Here is a 21,223-nt window from a genome sequence, read left to right on the forward strand (position 1 = left end):
GACCCGTCTGCCTGGCAGGGCCTCCTGTTCACAACCGGGTATAAATGGGGAAGGCTGGGCGGACAGAACACATGCAGGTTAGATCAGCCTAATGGGTGAGAACATTCAAGTCTTACAGGACAAAGAAGAGGGTCCCGAAATCCCTCTGGTTTTAAATGACTCTTTCCTCATCTCTTCCTTTAGAATCTTCAAATTCTGGTTTCACAGATATGGGTCAATGACACAGCAGATAGAAGGAAGTAGTCAGATAAAGCAAGGAACTGAAGACTTAAGGAATCTGAAATAGATTCGTAATATACAAAGTACCTGAGAACCACCTCCGGTCTTTATAAAAAATACATGGTTCTAAGTATAAATTCTTCCTGGGAAGTCTACAAACATTGAATCAAAACATTTTTCGGAGGTAGAAAGATGCTTAAAAGTTACTTCAACTCCCTCATTTCAGAGACAAGAAAACAGTTCTGGCCAGAAAGGCTAAAGGACTTAGACGGTGTCACAGAGCTAGAAACAAGCACATTTAGGAGTCAAACTAGGTTCTTCTGGCTTGAACTACGGGGCAGTTACCACACCATGAATCACATAGATGCATCATTTAGAAAAGAGGGGCCCAAAAGATTTTAATTCACATGAAAATTCAGATCTGTTATAGTGGCTGCCTCCAGCTCTATGTTAAGGAGGATTCTCAGGCTGGGTCAGAGTCCAGCTGATGGAAGAGAGCTGGGGTTGATTAGCAATGTCTGCCCCAGGGTGTGCTGGGGTCGTGAGGCGTGGTAGTTCCCAGACAGTTCTGTGCCTCTTCTGAATTTTAAGAGAGGAGACCTTTCCTGTCCAAAAATATGTTTTCTCTTTTGTTGACTGAAAAGAATTGTACAACCTAAAAGTTGAGAGTTATGTTTTATATTTTAGGGACTTTCTTAAGACATGAAGCCCAGGAGCATCTTTGCAGATAGCTCCAAGGGACTGCTCTGAAGAGGTAAGGGAGGAGCCAGGATATATAGGAGTATTTGCAACAAAGACTAGGTGGTCACAACATCAAAGGATTACTATTAACTAAAGAAAACCATGGACAGACCTAGAGACTGTCGTACAGTGTGAAGTAAGTCAGAAAGAGAGAAACAAATATCCTATAAGATCACTTATATTTGGAATCTTGAAAAATGGTACAGATGAACTTAAATTTCCAGAGTATGAATAGAGACACAGACGTAGAGAATAAATGCATGGACAACAAGGGGGAAGGGTTGGTGGGATGAACTGGGATATTGGGATTGATATACATACACTACTATGTATAAAATACATAACTAATGAGAACCGGCTGTATAGTACAAGGAGCTCCACTCAGTCCTTTATGATGACCTAAATGGGAAGGAAATCCAAAAAAGAGCAGATATATGTATAGATATGGGTGATTCTTTTTGCTGTACAGCCAAAACTAACACAACATTGTAAAGCAACTATACTCCAATAAAAGTTTTAAAAAGAGAAGGAGAGAGAAAACACAGACATCCCAAGTTAATGGATTTAGCACTTTTCCGCACAAGAGAAGAACAAATCTGGACTCACTAAAGTCATTCCTTTGATATGCACCTCAGCTATCTGGGGCCAGTATAGCTGAGCCCTTCCTTCTTCTCCTGAGCCCCCTCGGGGTGCACCGCTGGGGGCAGCTGCAGTGGTCAAGGGTAATGGGCAGCCTGCAGCCTGTTGGTCTCCCTCCTGAGTTCCCTCAGGCTCACCAAGGGGCGGGGGTAGTGGCTCAGGGCTGAGTGGCTTGAGGGCTGCACCATTTCTTATTTGCTGATACTTTTAAGGCTCAAGTGAAAAAGTCCTTCCTTTCCATTATTCCATAGAACTGTGTTTAAAATGTCACTATCACTACCTATGGAAATCATTTTATCCCTCTGGGCCTCAGTTGTATCAGCTGTAAAGTGAGTAAAAGGAGATAATTTCGAAGAATTCTTCAAGCTCTTATATGGGGCTTCCTCAGCGGCTCAGATGGTAAAAAAAAAAATCTGCCTGCATTGCTGGAGACCCAGGTTCAATCTCTGGGTTGGGAAGATCCGCTGGAGAAGGGAATGGTTACCCACTCCAGTATTCTTGCCTGGAGAATCCCATGGATAGAGGATACAAGACTGAGCCACTAACACTTTCACTTGTTCACTTTCATACTAATGTCATGAAAGCACCTTTCATCCCGAGCCCATCTTGATATATGACGAAAACAGGAAGTTCTGGGGTGCCCTTTGGGACTCAGCCCAGCCCCGACAACTCACTACAAGAGCAAGGCGAATATCTGAGCCAGATAACACTCACACTTGTTTAGCGTTCACAAAAGCTCCTGCGTGCTATGTGTATGCTCTCTCCTCTAGGCTGGCATTTCTCTTCTTACTCATTTCCATGCTTCTGTTTTTAGACCCCAGTCACAACTACGAAAACAGGTAACTTCTCCTGTTCTTTGACCACATGTCTGATAAGACCCAGTAGAAACCAAAGTTGTTAAACAATAAATCATCAAGGGCTACTATTTCCAATAACTATCCAGACAAGGCTAACACTTAAGGTTTTCTTCTTTCTTTTAAAGAAAAGAATCTGGGAATGATATTTTATAATAAGAAAAAGTAGGATACCTTGTACAGTGGTTTTGTATCTGTATACATTATGAAATGCTGCTTCTTCAAAAAGAAACAATCTAAAAGCTTCTTATACTACTATTTTTAAAAAATTGTTTATTTATTTATGGCTGCACTGAGTCTTTGTTACTATGAAGACTTTCTCTCGTTGCAGTGAGCAGGGGTTGCTTTTCCTGGTAGCAGGCAGGCTTCTCATTGCAGTGGCTCCTCCTATTGCTAAGCAAAAGCTGTAGATGCACGGGCTTCAACAGCTGTGGCACACGGGCTTAGTTGCTTTGAGGAATGTGGAATCTTCCTGCACCAGGGATCAAACCTGTGTCCCCTGAATTGGCAAGAGGATTCTTCACCACTGGACCACCGGCAAAATTCACTACTTTGTTTCTCATTACCAATGTAACACAATTTGTTATAAAAGAACTTTAAAGTAATTGGAAATATATAAAATAAAGGTCTCCCCTCTCAGTTTTCAACCCCAAATCTTAGAGGTAAACTTCCATAACTGCCCCTGTGTATACACAAACATGGACTTCCCAGGTGGCGCTGGTGGTAAAGACCCGCCTGCCAATGCAGGAGACTTAAGAGACACGGGTTCCATACCTGAGTCAGGAAGATCCCCTGAAGGAAGGCCTGGCACTCCATTATTCTTGCCCACTCCATTATTCTTGCCTGGAGAATTCCATGGACAGAGAAGCCTGGCAGGCTACAGTCCACAGATAGGGCTGCACAGAGTCAGTCATGACTGAAGTGGCTTAGCACGCACATATTCACAAATATACATAAGTTCTAAATCTAATAATGTATATTCTAATCTACTGAAACCCATAGTTACAAAGTGTTTATTTGGTAAAATATAGACGTGTCACTTTATTTTTTCTAAACAGATAGCCAACAATTCCCCAAATCTGACTAGTCCATTACTTAAAGTGTCAGCTTTGAGACATTAAGTTCCTCCTAAAGAAATGAAGTTGGGAATTTCTGGTTATCAGAATTCTGAGAGTCTACTGGGGAATTTTAGTCACCATAAGTATGAGAGCTTCCTGCTTTGTAGAAAAGCAGCCAAACTAGGACAAGAACCACCCTTCTCAAGGGCTGCCCTCTATTAGTATGGTTATAAACAGGTGTACAGCTGCTACAGGAGGGCGGTGGGTGTGCAGGAGGAGGTGGGGTTGGGGAGGCTAGAGTTAGGAAACCGGGTGGAACAGAAAGGGGCAGATTTTGAGGGGGCTCCCGAGAGTCTGCACTTTGGGGAGAGTGAAGACTACTTTGAGAGGATTTCTGAAAAACATTTTAGGGGTGTACTGGGTAAAATCCTTGAATATATTCCTTTAAAAAATACTAAAGATCTTCATGCTCAAGGCTTCTGTAATCAGATTTCAGTTGTCATTGAGTAGAATTCTACAGATACACTGGGTCCTATGGGGCCTTAGAAATAGATGGATTACTTTATATATACATGTATCTGTTTCTGGACTCTACTGAACTAATATATGATCCTGTTATAAGACCATTCCACTTTTATTATTGTGGGGTATTGGGGAGTTTTATTATAGAACAAATTTCCCCTTTTTATTCTTTCTACAAAACTTTTTTGGCTATTGTCATTAATTTTTTCAGTTGAATTTTAGAATCAACTTGTTAGTCTCTAAAAAAGCAAATCCTACTAAAAATGTATTAGACTTCCCCTGACCTTACAGATTACTGCTGCTGCTGCTAAGTCACTTCAGTCGTGTCCGACTCTGTGCTACCCCATAGACGGCAGCCCACCAGGCTCCTCTGTCCCTGGGATTCTCCAGGCAAGAACACTGGAGTGGGTTGCCATTTCCTTCTCCAATGCATGAAAGTGAAAAGTGAAAGTGAAGTCACTCAGTCATGTCCGACTCGTAGCGACCCCATGGACTGCAGCCTACCAGGCCCCTCCGTCCATGGGATTTTCCAGGCAAGAGTACTGGAGTGGGGTGCCACTGGGAAAAATTATTCTTTTGACAATCCTGGTCTCTATAGGCTGAAAGCAATTATGGGTATTTAAAAATGGCTTTTGGAGATTTATAATATTTGGTTCCACAAAGTTTAAACCCAATGAAAACCTCACATTAAAAAAAACGCAAACAAAATAAAAAACTTCAGAAGAATGGTGGTGATTCAAGGCAACATTCTAACCACCGAAGTTTATAATTTCAGGAATCTTTACCCAATACTCTGATGCAGGTTCAGTAACAAAATTGTACTCCCCCAGTAGGTTTCCCTGGTGGCTCAGACAGTAAAGAACCCTCCTGCCAATGCAGGAGACACAGGAGATGCAGGTTCGATCCCTGGGTTGGGAAGATCCCCTGGAGAAGGGAATGGCTACCCACTCCAGGATTCTTGCCTGGAGAATCCCATGGACAAAGAAGCCTGGAGGGGCTACAGTCCATGAGGTTGCAAAGAGTCAGACATGACTGAGCAACTTCACTCAGTGAAAAGAGCACCTTCTGATGTTGGAGATACCCACGGGGCCTCTGGGATGCTGATAAATGTTTGGAGGGTTCAGGGAGGCCATCATCGTAAATAAACACAATCGCAGTGAGACACCATATTGTGTTTTTAGTATTTGATGTGTGTCCCTAAGGAAAGAACAGCATGGTTGCACCAGGACACAGGGTGGGTTCTGTGTGTGCAGCAAAGCGGGGCGTCTCCTGAGAGGCAAACCAGAGAGCAGAAAAGTGAGCCCAAATATACTCCAGCCAGCTGCTCCCTGTCTTTCCTTGTTTTAATATATGACCTGATTTCCAACAAAACAGTACCCAGAGCTTTCATTCCACCAAGCACTTACACACTCCCATTTCACATTCTCACAGAAGTCCTATGAAATCATCTAGCCCCCTATTTACATTTTGGCTAAAAAATCGAATTTAGGTTTTAAAAATAGAGGGGAAATGATAAATGAGCACATACAATGGAGGGGGGCCACTTGGGTTACTGAGAAGGCAGATAATGTATAACACTATGTATTAAGTATGCCTTTTCCTTTTCCTGAGAATTATCACTATGTGAAAATGTTGACTGAAGACAGCTGCCCAGCCACCCTGGATCATTTACATACACTTGGGAAATTTGAGCACATTATCTGCTACTGAGAGGGAGTAATGACTGTCATAAACCAAAGACTTTGTTTAAACAAACACATTTTAGTTGACAAAAGGAATATAAACATGACCACAGTGAATGCATCTTCTAATAGCTGTTTTCTTTAACCCAGCCCCCAGACCAATAAGGCTGTAAGATGGGTATCACGTAACTGCATGTACCGTCAACCTAGAAATAGCTGCCTGCCAAATGTGGGAGAGTTTTGAGAAACTGTTTTGGGATTAGAAAACCTGAGCACATTTGTGATAGGCTGATGCTCAGGGACATCCCCGGCAGCCTGGGAAGAAGTGGAACATTCAGGAGGCTAAACAGAATGTTCCATCGCGTGGATTCCGCAAGTTGTTTAGCTGCTCAGTCTTGTCCAACTCTTTGGTGACCCCACAGACTGTAGCTGGCCAGGCTTTTCTGTCTTTGGGATTGCCCAGGCAGGAATACTGCAGTGGGTTGCCATTTCCTCCTCCAGGGGATCTTCTCCACCCAGGAATCAAACCCTCGTCTCCTGCATTGGCAGTTGGATTATTTACTGCTGAGCCACCTGGGAAGCCCAAGTGGATTCTGCAAACTGAGTGGAAGTGACACACGTGAATGCAACTGGGCCAAGTATGGGCACAGTCCAGAATGGCCAATTTCAGGCACAGCTCCCCAACATAATTCCTCCTTCCCCACTGGTAGACACCAGTCTACCCCTAGCTACAGCAGGACTTGAACCCCAGAGCACCATGTCAGCACCCATACACCTCCTAGGGGTTCCCCTTCCATTCCTCCAAGACACCAAGTCCCTACATTGGCTCTCTACACCCACATTCTGGTTGACACAAGTGAAGGTCAAAGGTCTGAGTGGATAAGGATCTCTAAGCTGCCTGCTTGACTGATTTATGTCCTGGGAATGTGTGACCTATATACCCGCAGAAAGCTTCTGAGGAACAGAGGCAGCATACACAGAGACATGGGTAGAGATGTGTTCAGTTAACCTAAAAGACAGACTCGGTGGAACAACTGGGGAGCTCTGGCTGAGTTTCCTGGGGAAAATCATAAAACCACCCACACCAAATGGCTCCCATGGACTCACATCCCTACACATTGGCTGGTAAGCTAGGACAATGGAAAGAACGGGACCTCACTGACTCCTGGAGGGACCTTGAGCAGGTTAGCAAAACTTTCTTAGTTTCAGTTTCCTCTTCTGTAAAGCAGGAGTAATAATAATTTCCCCGTGTAGATTACTATACAGATGAAATGCATTTAATTGCCGTTAGCTCTCTTTCTTTCCTCTTTTCACTTCAATGGTTTGATGCTCCGTGAATGAGCTCAGTGGAAGTTGGACTTAGCAAGAAAGCAGACTTAATTGTGAGCTACGCATGCGTTCTCTTCTTATCCTCTGCACATATGCATGAAAAGCAAGATTCAGCAACACTAGAATATGCCAGCTTCTCTTTGCCAAGTGGGGGTCTTTACATGCCCTAACAGCAAAACAAGACAGCTAGAGTAAATCGGTGAGAGGGCTAATCTAGCCAGTGCATGTGTGCTAAGTCGCTTCAGTCATGTCTGACTCTTTGCGACCCCGTGGACCACAGCCCACCAGGCTCCTCTGCCCATGCGATCTCCGAGCAAGGATACAGGAGCAGGTTGCCATTCCCTCCTCCAGGGGATCTTCCCAACTCAGAGACTGAACCCACGTCTCTTATGTCTCCTGCATTGGCAGGTGGGTTTTACCACTAGTACCAGTGACGTCCCCCTAAAACCATGAAGAAATAACTACTGTGGTTTTGCACACCTGGATAAACAATTCATAGCCCTTCCCAAGGTTAGTTGCAGGCGAAGAAGGATGACGGTGGTGGCACACAGGACCGTACCAAAGTCAATTTCTAAAAATTGCAGGGCAAACAGAGATGCATGGTTAAAATTAACGTGCCTCATCTTGTGTTGAAGGTGGACTAAGAAAAGTCTAAGCTGAGGGTAAGTGGCAACCAGACATCAAAGTTCAGTGCTTGTTTGTCTATAAGAATAATCTTTTTTTAAGATTCTTTTTAACATGGACCATTATTTAAAGTCTTTATTGAATTTGTTACAATATTGCTTCTGTTTCATGCTTTAGCTTTTTGGCCCTGAGGCATATGGGATCTTAGCTCCCTGACCAGGGATCAAACCCAAATCCCCTGTGTTGGAAGGTAAAGTCTTAACCACTGGACCACCAGGGAAGCCTCCTCCCTTACCATTCTTGAAGATTATCCATATAGGGACTTCCTTGGTGTTCCAGTGGTTATGAGTCTGCCTGACATCACAGGGCACACCAGTTAGATCCCTGGGCCAAGAGGATCCCACATGCTATGGGGCAACTGAGCCCATGCACCACAACGACTGAAGCCCGCAGAGCCTGTGCTCCACAAGAGAAGCCACTGCCATAAGAATCCCATGCACCTCAGCTAAAGAGCAGCCCCTGCTCACTGCAACTAGAGAAAAGCCCGTGCAGCCAATAAATAAGTAATTTTTTAATTAATTTTTTTATAAAAACACACATAAAGAAAGAAGACTTTCAAATTGTCTACAGCGGGTGAAAGTGAGTTTATATTTATTAAAATTGTATCATATGTTAAAAATTGTTCTCTGTTTCTGTTGATAATTGATGTAATTCATCCCAATACCTAAACATACACTTACATAAACATTTTAAATACAGCGGTCTACACTGTGATTGCACCTGATGCTTATTCAGTCATTCCTCCCTTTGTGGACATTTAGGATAGTTATGTTTTTGCTATGACACATAATGCTGCAATGAACATCTATCCCTGCTGGGTACATTTTTAAATGTAAGTTTCTGGACCAAACAGCATGTGAATTTTATTTAAATATTTGTGTATCTATTTCTTTGGCTGTAGAGAAAGAAAGGCAAGGAAGGGAGGAAAGAGGATATAATGAGGCTGAATGGCCATTTAACTCTGTGACATACTAAGTTTCTAGCCCAGTAAGAGTTAATGGAATACATGCTCCCTTTACAGGTTATGGCTTTGTATTACTAAAGAAAAAAGAAAATGTTTTAAGAGGCCAACTCAAAGGCTAACAAAACATCTTAGCCATCAACTACCTCATAAAAAAAAAAAAGTGGGTGGGCATTTTGATGAGTTAAGTGTAAATGAATTAGAAACATGTGGAATAAATTTATTCCAGCATCCATATGCGACTGCCATAATGTAGATTCTGGAATAAGCATCTAGTGAAATTAAAAACTGAAGAAGGTTCACAAAGGGATGGAGAGAAGACATTTTGGGTATTTAGAGCAATGAAGATTTGGGAAACAAAGAGGAGACATGAGAGCAACCCCAGAAGGCTGGACTGCATCACGCCATCTTTTCAGATTCTTGATTTCGCAAAGAAACAAGCTCGGTCTTACCACATTCAACCTGCAGCATCATCAAAATGACAGACGCCCACAAAAACACAGGGCTTCACTGGGAGCTCCGTGAAATCAATTAAGCTGGAAGATAGGTGTGTGAACCTTCCCATCCTGCCTAAAGTGACCCACCCAGATGTGGTCATCAACCACCCTCTAGCTGTCACTGCTCCATGTCCTCTGGCACCAAAGCATACATAAGAAATGACATTGTCTTTCTCCTCCTGGCCATTCTGCTGTCTCCATACACCCACACCTGCTTTTAGCCATTCCTTGTAACCACTCATGGATGGAAAGCTTCCCAGAGCAGCTGTTGTTTAGTACAGAGATTGAATTCATCACTCCTACCTCCAGGCACCCCCACCCCAGCTTTTTGTATGTGTCCTTATTCACCCTTACTTAATTCAAACCTTGGAGCAAGAGTTAATGTGTTTACCCATCTATTGCTCACTAGATTGCAAACTTCTTCAGGACAGAATTAAAAAGTGCATCGTTTTATGGATACGGGTTGGGGCGGAGGAAGGAAGGAGAGAGTGAGATGAATGGAGACAGGAGCGTGGAAGCACATACACTACTATATGTAAAATAGACAGCCAATGGAAATGCACTCAGGGAACTCAAACTGAGGTTCCGTAACAACCGAGGGGAGTGGGAAAGGGTGAGAGGTAGGAGGGAGGATCAAGAGGGTGGGGACATAGGTATACCTATGGCTAATTCAGGTTGATGTATGGCAAAAACCAAAGCAATATTGTACAGAAATTATCCTTCAAATAAAAATTAAAAAAAAATTTTAAGTGCATCTTCCCAGTGAAAATGCCACGCCTGACCTGAACTGATTTTACCTGGTATTAGAAGACTGGAGACATTGTTCTGACACGTTTGGGGTCTGTGGTCTTGGTCAAACCATCCTTCCAACCTTCAGCTTTCTTTCCTAAAAATGACACTAATAATACTTCTCCCAAGCTTGTTGAAAGATAGCAATGGATAATGAGTATAAAACAATTTTGTAAAAAACGAAGAACTATACCAAAAAAAGGTAGTCTTTTTTTTTTTCCAACAGTCAAAAAAGTACTACCTTTCCAAATTTCAGAGATGCTTCTATTTCCAAAGAAATCATAATCCTGGGACTTCACAGGCAGTCCAGTGGTTAAGACTTCGTGCTTCCACTGCAGGGAGCATGGGTTCAATCCCTGGTAAAGGAACTAGAATCCCACAGGCCTTGTGACACGGCCAAGAAAACAATCGAAAAAACAAACATTAATCCTGCTTTCTGTGCTAACCTAATCCCCCTTTGTCTTGTCTCTTGTACACTGTCATTTCCAGTTAAGGTTCTGTTGTCACAGGGATAGAGGCTACACAAAACTGACCAGGAGGGGCCCTCTGGTTCACTGTCACCATCATCTGTGAAGCCTATTGAAGCTAATTATCTCACTGGAGACATGAGGCATTACAATAAAAGTTAATAAGTAGACAAAGAAGCGTATGGCAAATGCTGGATGGCAGAAGACTCATGGGAATTCAGGATGGATTTCTGCACTCTAGAGTGTACAGTGGCTGGTCATGAAAAAAGGAGGAGCTTGGGTTCTGAGAGGGAAGGAAGGAACAGATTTCAGAATCACTGTCTAGGAAGAACCCACAGGACCTGGAGAAGCACTAGATTGGGAAGAGAGAGGAGGGCAAACAGAGAAGATGCTGCAAGATTCAATACTGCAGCAGAACTGCTGGGAGCAGAGAGCCTCTGCCTCTGTCCCGTGACAGTGTTTCATTAGAAGAGACACGGCTTGCAGAGGCTTATTTAGTTTGAGGTAAAATCATACACTGATTTTGACATATGATTCCTGGCAGGCATGCATGGTCATAAACTCATTTTTGCTGAAGGACTCGGAGATGAGTCTGTGGATTTTACATAGAATAAGAGTTGAAGAGCTGACTCACTGGAAAAGACCCTGATGCTGTGAAACAATGAAGGCAAAAGGAGAACGGAGTGGCAGAGGATGGAATGGTTTAGATAGCATCACCAACACAACGGACATGAATCTGAGCAAACTCCAGGAGATAGTAAAGGACAGGGAAGCCTGGAAGGTTGTGGTCCGTGGGGTCGCAAAGAGTCAGGCATGACTTAGCAAGTGAATGACAGCAACTCTTTCCACCTCTGTTATTACCAAGCTATAACCCAAGCTGCTGTACCTGGGTCATTGTGATAGCAACTGCCAGAATGAAGTAAAATGCAAATTTAAACATGTTACTTTCATGGATAAAACTGTTCCTCAGATTTCCACTGAATTTAAAACTAAACCCAAACTATTCACCAAGGCCCGTGAGGGCCCTGCAGGATCTGGACCTTGCCTGCTTTCTGAATCGTGGGACAGTCTTCTCAGTCCTGTGCTTTGGTCTCACTAGCTTTCAGTCAGTTTCTCATAGAGTTTTTTCCTCAACAAGGCATTAACCTTTGGTCAGCACATAACTGAAGGGTTGAAAGTAGAATTCATCTCCCAAGAACAAAGATTTAAGACCATCAGGGGATGAAGGACTGGGCCTTGGGGTACATCTTCATCAATGGAGCTGGGAAAGGAAATAGGACCAATAAACCAGAGACACTGCAGTGTAAGAAGCAAGCAGCACAAGTAGGAATACAGGGTCAGTGGAAATGACCAGAGAATTTCAAGAAGGATCCACTTTCAATAAGCTTACTCACTAGGAAATCTCTTGACGTAAGTTTTGAAAATTTCTCCCCTTCTCTGATATTCCAGACCTATCTTCATGGTATAGGAATCTCCACCAGGCAGACCGGGAAAATACATATTGTGCTAGGACCCTGGGCAGTGCCAAGGAGAAGCCACTGAAGATTGCTTTCTGTCAGTGGTCCTGTGGGGCCCAGGCAAGCTCTTGACTACCCAGGAGGAGAAGCAGCCACCAAACACTGAGCATCTCATGCCAAAATGTAATTTTCTAAGTCCAATTTAGTTTTCCTCCTCTCCCTATGCATTCTCTGTGTGTGTACTCAGTCATGTCTGACTCTTTTTCACCCCCTGGACTGTAGCCTACCAGGCTCCTCTATCCATGGGATTCTCCAGGTAAGAATATTGGAGCGGGTTGCCATTTCCTACTCCAAGGGATCTTCCCAACCCAAGGATCAAACCCACGTCTTCTGCATTGGCAGGTGAATGCTTTACCACTGTAAAGCATTACTCACCTGGGATACCCTGGAACATGAAGGCAAAACATTAAACTGGAGGCCTCTCAAACCAGTGCCCGGTAAGCCCCCAGTACAGTCAATGACTAGCACATCTCTCTCTACTGTGATAACCAGCATAATGCAGGCATCTCCATCAAGATTCCTTGATGTCATGCAGATAGTCATGTGATTTCAATGGTTAAATCTCCTCTTCCTGGTGCCCCATTATTTTCTGATAAAAGTGTACTTTTGAAGCTTATGCAGATACATAACTGTGTTGCAAAATGCACTCAAACTTGAGAGGAATCTACTAATTGAAAAGAGAGGGACAGAACTCTGTTGTTTGGTGGAAGGCTCTTGTTAGAATGAAACAATTCCTCTCCTTTTCTCTTTTGTTCAAGGAGTTAAGATCAAATGGCAGCCAGCGTACCCCCAAACAGTAGTGAGAAAATTATACAACAGATATCAATATTTACTCATGCTTGAGTCTTGCTCTTGTAGGTAATAAGAGAAAACAGCAATAAAATCCTGCAACACACTGAATGTGAATCATGTGGACCATGGTAACTAACTGGTCAACTGGACCAAAGAGAGTTGTTCCTACAGCAAGATGCTCCCTGCACTGAGCCCCATCCTGTCTAAGATCCAACTCTACTCAACAACGCCATTCCCCTCGCCTTGGCCTCAGTCCACGATGAGGTCTCTCTTTCTCTGAGTTTTCCTCATCAGTAGTTGGGGGAGTTGGGTGGTTTCTAGGGTCCTTTTGAGTACCAAGATACAACGACTTTATGAGCAATAACCACACTCGGACATACGGAGTCTCTTACATTCGTCAACTCAATTGTGAAGTCTTTGTCTTATACTTCCTTTCCCACGATGTACTTCCCATGCTTCGCAAATGGCATCAACTAAATAAATATTAGCTGCAGTTAATGAGTGAGCTAAGAGCAAGAGTATTAATGCCCTCACGTAAACTTCCCCAGAACCACTAAATCTTGTCCGTTCACAAGGGAGTGGACTGATGAATTATTTACTCATCTGATAGCCTCATAGGTGATCCAGATTTTAACTATAAAGGCAAAAGACTATCTTTGAATTAATCTCACCACGCACAATTAAGACTTCGACGCTATTTGATTTATAGGGAATGACACATTGAATAACAAAACACAGAGAGTAGTTTTTCGTAACCCAGCCTTTGACGGGATAAAGTCACACAAAGTCGATGTCTGAACTAGGACCAGAGCCCAGACCTCCAGTTTGTTATTGTTGTCTAGTCGCTAAGTCGTGTCTGACTCTATGTGAGTCCATGGACTGTAGCACTCCAGGCTTCCCTGTCCTTCACTATCTCCCGGAGTTTGCTCAGACTCGTGTCCATTGAAGAGACAAATGTTCTTTTAACGTCACTTTTTTCACGTCACGTATTGCCTTTCTAGGCAAGAGCCTGCCAGAGTGCTGAGTACTTTTGGCTTCAGACACTAATTCTTCCTCATTCATATAGTCTATTTATTTTAATGGTTAATGCTTTTACTCTGCAATCTAGCTCCCTACAAATCTTTTCTCTGTTTCTATTCTATGAGTTATACAGTTGTTTTTTGTTTTTGTTTTTTTTGCCACACAGTGTAGCATGTGGGTGGATCTTAGCTCCCAGACCAGGGATGGAAACTGTACCCCTGCAGTGGAAACTAACCACTGGACCACCAGGGAATTCTCAGTCCTACTATTTTAGACTTCACCTCTAAAGGAGTTCATGCTGTATTTGTCTTTGTCTGACATTTCACTCAGCGTGATGTCCTCCAGGTTCATCTATGTTGTCACAGTGGCAGGTTTTCCTCCTTTTTCAAGGCTGAGTAATATTTCACTGCATAGAGAATGTTTATCTCATATTTTCTTTATTTATATGTCAACGAATACTTAGGCTGTCTCCATGTCTTGACTGTCATGAATAGTGTGGCACTGAGCACGAGGGCACAGGTGTCTCTTTAAGACAGTGATTTTACTTTCTTTGGATACATATCCAGAAGTGAAATTATCACATCATATGATCTATCTTTCATTTTTTAGGAACTTCCATACTGTTTTCTGGAATGGCTGTAATCATGTGGTCCAGTTTTTAGGAAGTTTGAACATATTAGAGATTAACAGCTAATAATCTGATATTTTTAACAGCCAGTCTGAAAGACTTCTGCTTGGAAATTTTTCCTAAACATCCTAGTAGATATTTAAGAGAAAGGTGGAAATAAGTGTAGATCTCTGACTATATTAAAGCTCAATGGCCCGAAACATTGACATCGATTTGTTCATAAGAAAAAAATAATAACCCAATCTCTCCAAAAGAAGAGATGCTTAACAGATGCTAAGTCAACCTCACATCCCTTAAATTCCACCCATAACCTCAAGGTGATGGGCAGATGGAGGGGACAAAGGGAGGAGAGTTTATTGGCACCACCACGGGCTAAACTTCGCACACACATATCTCTTTTACTCCTCACAAAGATTATCTGATGATGAGGGCAAATATCTGGAATCTGTACAGAAATTTGATTCATGGCCATGCTCATTATTATATCATGCTACCTTTCAAAATCCTAAAATACACCTTACCAGGGACTTTCCCTTATGGCATTCTATTGTTCCAGACAGTTGATGCACATTCAAGCACAGTTAAACCTCTGCCTCTTCCAGGGTGTGCTTGTGAATTAGGCACTAATATTGACTCACATGGGCTTCCCAGGTAACACTATGGTAAAGAACACACCTGCCAATGCAGAAGACGTAAGAGACGTGGGTTCGATCCCTGGACGGGGAAAATCCCCAGGAGAAGGGCATGGCCACCCACTCAAGTATTCTTGCCTGGAGAACTGCACAGTCAGAGGAGCCTGGAAGGCTACAGTCCATTAGGTCTCAAAGGGTCAGAAACAACCAAAGTGACTTAGCATGGGGCATACATGTTGGCTCACATGACATCCAAATAGTTAATTCTTATCTCAAGGCTCCATAATTTTCATGACTCAGTGCCCCATTCCCCCTCTCCAAAAGAAACAGACAAAGGATATCATCTTTTGTTTCTTCTTAAATCACATTCATTTTTTTTCCCAGTAGGAAGCAACATGTTTCAGTGTAGAAAATTTAAATCTACAGAAACACAGACACCAAAAAAAAGCTGTGTACATTCCACATACAGAAAAACCAGCAAAGCTCACAGATTTCTGAAAGACATAGGAGGTCCTATTTGGATAGACTGGTCTGCCTGGAAGAAAGATGGTGCCATGGTTTTAGTCCAACAAGAAAAAGAGGACAAACAGTTGTGTTTCCTGGGGAACAGCTTGGATGGAAACAAAGTATGACATACTGAAATCCATCTAACATGGCAATAATGAGCCTATTACCAAGACCAAAGAACTGAGCCAAGCCACACACATGGCAAGAAACTCAGATTTGTAGCCAGATACCCAGGTATTTTCTCATTTTCCATGAGCCATTTCCCTACTGACCATGTGAGAAGCAGAGAGGCATTTTTATAGAACTTGCAACTCTTATTTCTAGAGATATACATCAACACTGCTTCTCCCAATTAGTCAAATTTATTTTCAGAGCTGGGAATGTGTTAACAATTGCTGTAGAAAAGTTGTACAAGCACAGATAAACCCTACTTCTCACTAGATTCTAAGCTCAGGACTACTGGTTCAAAAATTGTCAATTATTAACAGAAAAAAAATAAGGTCAATAAACTGCAGTGTAGAATTCTACCAAGATATCTCAAAGCATAGAATTTTTTCAATTGAAGTAGAGTTGATTTACAAAGGGACAAATTTTTAAAATAAAGATATATAATTCAATACCCCGAGATAAACCATAATGGAAAAGAATATTTTTTAAAAAGAATGGATATATATATATGTATAACTGAATCACTTTGTTGTATAGCAGAAATTAATACAACATTGCAAATCCACTATATTTCAACAAAATAAATTAATAAATAAAATAAGGCTATATATATACTAATTTAGGGTCTCTTCTGCCTATGAGATGAATACTAGAATAAGATTTTGAAATTTAATCAGAAAATGGAAAATTATACAAATGTCAATGTAATCATTGATGTACTTCACTTACATATACTATTTTATACTATTATACCACTATATATATACTATGCTAAACTGAAAAGGGCAATACACCTATAGACTAAGAGTTATCATCGGACAGGGACCCCCAGACAAGCACAGTCCTTCCCAGAACTTCTCCCCTTCCTGCCTTCAACATGACAGAAACCAGTTCCCACATGAAGCATAACTAACTACTAGCTCAGACTCAACGGGACTCTGCAGTAGCTTCAACAGTCAAAAAAGATTCATCTCCACTCTTTAGATTCAGCACAGAAAAGAGAGTTTTTGACCAAAGCAACTCGGGCCCCAGTGAGAAGAGCTGAACACACAGTGTGTCCTGTAGGCACGAGCTCTCTTCCAACGGTCCAACCCCACAGGCCCTGTGCCCACCATCCCTGGGTCCTTATTTCAGGCCAGAACCCGCCTTCCCTCTCTCATCACACATCTGAGAGCTAAGCTGAGAGCTGCCCCAGGAAGCATCTTCTCAGGCCTGGGAGCGGAGCTGAGAGAGTCAGAAGACAGCGGGGTCCCTCGCTGGTCTGTTGCATCCACATCACTACCCCACAGCTCATTAGAGGGCTGGCAGAGGCAGGAGTGTGGTCATGTCATTTAAAGTACAGATAAAGACCCTGGTTGGATGAACTCCCTGGACATTGCAAAAGCCTCCCAAAATAGCCTCATACCAATCTACACAGCACCAGGATCTCAGTGGCAAACATCCATTCACAGAGAAGATGAAGAACCGCAGTTAGTCTTTTATATTTTTAGGCCTATAGTGAAGTTATTAGAGTCACGCTCAGGCTGTCACTTTTCTAAGGTAGCAATTAAATACAGACTCGTGGTGACACCTGTTATCCTGCTCACTTAACTGATGAGGGCACCTGGCTCATCAGAGTTCAAATGGGAAATAATCAGCACGAACACACCAACTCCAAGTACAGGTCATGGGCAACACAATTTCTTCTTATTCTTAACCAGCAAGAATCTCTATAATCCTGAGTTTCAAAACTCTTTGGGCATTACAGTCAGAGATACACAGCCATTATAGCTTCCTTCAGAAGCACCAAGCCAGCTCGTTTCTGCTAAGGAATTTCTGAGAAAGTTCATGTAGGAAGAGCCTGTCCTGCCAAACTTTTCCATCCCCCACGTGGCTCCTCCCACTGTCCACACACTAATGTTTGCTAGTCTTTCATAACCAGCGTTCCCACCTCCACCCCAGCCACACCCTACTCTCCCCACAGCCACTATCAATGTCACCTCTTGTCAAGGCCGGTAAACAATCTCAGAATCCACACACAGCATGGATCCCAAGTATGACATACAAGAGACCCAACTCAGAGTCAGGCATAAGGATCAAAAAAGCACCTCCAGGACTTTCCTGGTGGTCCAGTGGTTAAGGCTCTGCACTTCCAACATAGGGGACCAGGGTTTGATCCCTGGTAGGGGAACTAAGATTCCCACACGGTGAGAGGTATGGCCAAAAAATAAAAAACAAATGAAATTTCAAAAAAGCACACCCTAGCCTTACCCTCCATGGCAGCCTCAGCCCTGAACCCACCTGCAGACCCAACAGAGTGTCTACATGGAGGTCAGCCAGCCCATCTAATCCAACCTTTCCCACACAAGACAAAGATGAAACAAAGGACAGGAGATTTCTGGGCTTCCCTGGTGACTCAGTGGTAAAGAATCTGCCTGTCAATGTAGGGGACACACGTTCAATCCCTGGGTCCAGGAAGATCCCACATGCCTTGGGAACTAAGCCCATGTGCCAGTTATTGAGCCTGTGCTCTAGAGCGGGGAGCCACAACTACTGAAGCCCACATGCCCTAAAGCTCATCTGCAACAAAAGAAACCACCACAAAGAGTAGCCCCTACTATCTGCAACTAGAGAAAAGCCTGCACAGCAACGAAGACCCAGCACAGCCAATAAATAAATAGATGTGTGTGTGCTTAGTTGCTCAATGGTGTCCAGTTCTTTGCAACCCCATGAACTATAGCCCGCCAGACTCTTCTTTCCATTGGATTCTCTAGGCAAGAATACTGGAGTGGGTTGTCATGCCCTCCTCTAGAGGATCTAGCTAAATAAATAAATCTTTTTTTAAAGGGGGAGAGACCAGAAGATTTCTTAAAAATCCACATCTCTGAAACCAATGGGTCTCTCTGGGTGTGAACTCTGAGAAGCCAAAAAAGGGAGAGAAGAGCACAGGGGAGTTTGGACCTTGGAAGAAGGGGCCTCCAGAAACAGAATCTTTGAAAGATTCAGGGAAATTAGTGGGTCTTAAGCCACACTTTTACTTCAGAACCAGCAAGGGTCAGCTAAGGCTTCAGAGAAGATCTAAAGTGGCCTATTGACCTCTTTTCTTCAGAAGGAGGAGAACAAAGAAAAGTTAGGGTTGGGGGAGAGGAATTTGTTCAACCAAATCTTGATAAATGTCTTGTGCAAACATAACTTGTGCAATAAAGGACAGGATCAGTCCTTGGCTTACAACTCTTTGAACACTTTAGTTATGGAAAGAAGCCCAAAGTTTCCACGACTCAGTGTTCTGTGGTCTGAGAAATGGTTTGCAAGCAATCTGGTCTTTCTGGAGGAGAAGGGAGAAACACTGAAGGTGATAGGAGAAGCACTTAATATACAAATTAGGACAAATAGGCTCCGGGGAGCACCTAGCATTGCTTGTCTGGAATCTCTGGGCAGGCAGTCGTAGGAGGGGAAGCTTGATGCCGGGGTCAGTTGTGTGCCGGCAGTTCCCATGACATCCTGGAGGCCTGGCTATGAAAGTAAGGTGAAAGGCTTTTCCCGATACTTCTGGATCTAAAGGGAGGAGGAAATGGATACCTAAAGGGAGGTCCAGTGTACAGCATGCTCAGTTGCTCAGTTGTGCCTGACTCGTTTGCGACTCCATGGACTGTAGCCCGCCAGGCTTCTCTGCCCATGGGATCTCTTGCCCAGGCAAGAATACTGGAGTGGATCATTATTGACACACCAAAACACTTACTGGGGACCTTTATTATGGGGCCTATCACAGGGAAGGAAATCAGAAAGTTACAAAGCACCAAAAGCATTCTTGCTCATAAGGTTTGTGATGGGGTGGGTATGAGGGATGGAATCTAATTTTTTAATTAAAATAAAAGACTTGGGACTTCCCTGGTAGTCCAGTGGTTAAGACTCCACGCTCCCAACGCAGGGGACCTGGGTTCGATCCCTGGTCAGGGAACTCAATCCCACATGGTCCAAGTAAGAGTCCGAATACTGCGACTAAGACCCGGTGCGGCCAAATAAATTAATAAAATAAAAGATTTGATATTAAATTAAGATTAAAACTAAAAGAAATGAAAAGTAAAATAACTATCAAATAAAGGGATACAATAACTATTAAATAAAGGTATAAATGAACAATATTACTACTAGTCATCATGACAAAATGAAAGGCTTAATGTCCTGGAGCCAAAAAGAACAATGAGCCGGTTCATTAATTGCCATCTCAGTATTTGGTTGCTCTTCTGGTAGCTCTATTGCTCACTCTAATTATTTTTGGCCCAAACACTTCGGCCCTTGTGAAAATCATTAGTAATAACGCTCCTGGCTCACCTAGTATTTTCTCACAACCAGGATCCCAGTCATCAAGGCATAGAGTCTTTCCTACGCTAGCACAGGACAGCAAGAGCAGAGAGCTCCAGGCAGACTCGGAACTGTCCCCTGCTTCTCCCTGCTGTCACCCCAGGCAGTGCGAGCACAGCACTTGAAGACACAGGTGTCAGTACAGCATTAGGGAAGCCCAAGATAAGATCTGGAAAGGCTTCCCATCCAAGACTTGGAGAAGATCTCATTTGGTAAACTCTTGGGTTATTAAGGAAAGATCTATACACAACCCGGGACCTGTAATTAATACTAAAGAAAACAGGGGAAATGAGAACTAAGGCTTACTGGCTCACTGAGAAAATATTACCAGTTCTACATCAGAAGGAAAGGTTGAACTTACGTAATTCCTTTATCTCAGAAGCTCTAAGATAAGCCACGTGAAGTAGCTTAGTCCTTAGTCTCAGGGCCTACATTAAATAATATCCAGGGCTGAACTGAATCAAAGGTCATTCAATCCTTACAGGCTAGAGCTAATTTAGATAAAAGTTAAACAATTTCAGAAAAATTGCCATTGGCCTCTTTCTTAAAAGAAGGAGAGACATGCTCAACTCCAAAATCTCCCTCAGTTCAGTTCAGTTCAATCGCTCAGTCGTGTCCAACTCTTTGGGACCCCATGAATCGCAGCACACCAGGCCTCCTTGTCCACCACCAACTCCCGGAGTTCACTCAGACTCACGTCCATCGAATCAATGATGCCATCCAGCTATCTCATCCTCTGTCGTCCCCTTCTCCTCCTGCCCCCACTCCCTCCCAGCGTCAGAGTCTTTTCCAATGAGTCAACTCTTCGCATGAGGTGGCCAAAGTACTGGAGTTTCAGCTTTAACATCATTCCATCCAAAGAAATCCCAGGATTGACCTTTAAAATGGACTGGTTGGTTCTCCTTGCAGTCCAAGGGACGCTCAAGAGTCTTTTCCAACACCACACCTCAAAAGCATCAATTCTTCAGCACTCAGCTTTCTTCACAGTCCAACTCTCACATCCATACATGACCACTAGAAAAACCATAGCCCTGACTAGACAGACCTTTGTTGGCAAAGTAATGTCTCTGCTTTTGAATGTGCTATCTAGGTTGGTCATAACTTTCCTTCCAAGAAGTAAGCATCTTTTAATTTCATGGCTGCAGTCACCATCTGTAGTGATTTTGGAGCCCCAAA

The 21,223-nt window shown here is 43.1% G+C and overlaps 1 protein-coding gene across 1 annotated transcript in view; it reads right to left on the reverse strand.

The window, feature by feature from the left end:
• BARX2 (BARX homeobox 2) overlaps positions 1-21,223 on the reverse strand; it is an 82,314-nt gene that overhangs the window by 15,621 nt on the left and 45,470 nt on the right. The window lies entirely within an intron of this gene.

The sequence above is a fragment of the Bos grunniens genome, chromosome 29, assembly GCF_055505025.1.
Source record: "Bos grunniens cultivar Pamir isolate PY7600 chromosome 29, Bosgru_T2T1.0, whole genome shotgun sequence".
Classification (NCBI taxonomy): Eukaryota; Metazoa; Chordata; class Mammalia; order Artiodactyla; family Bovidae; genus Bos; species Bos grunniens.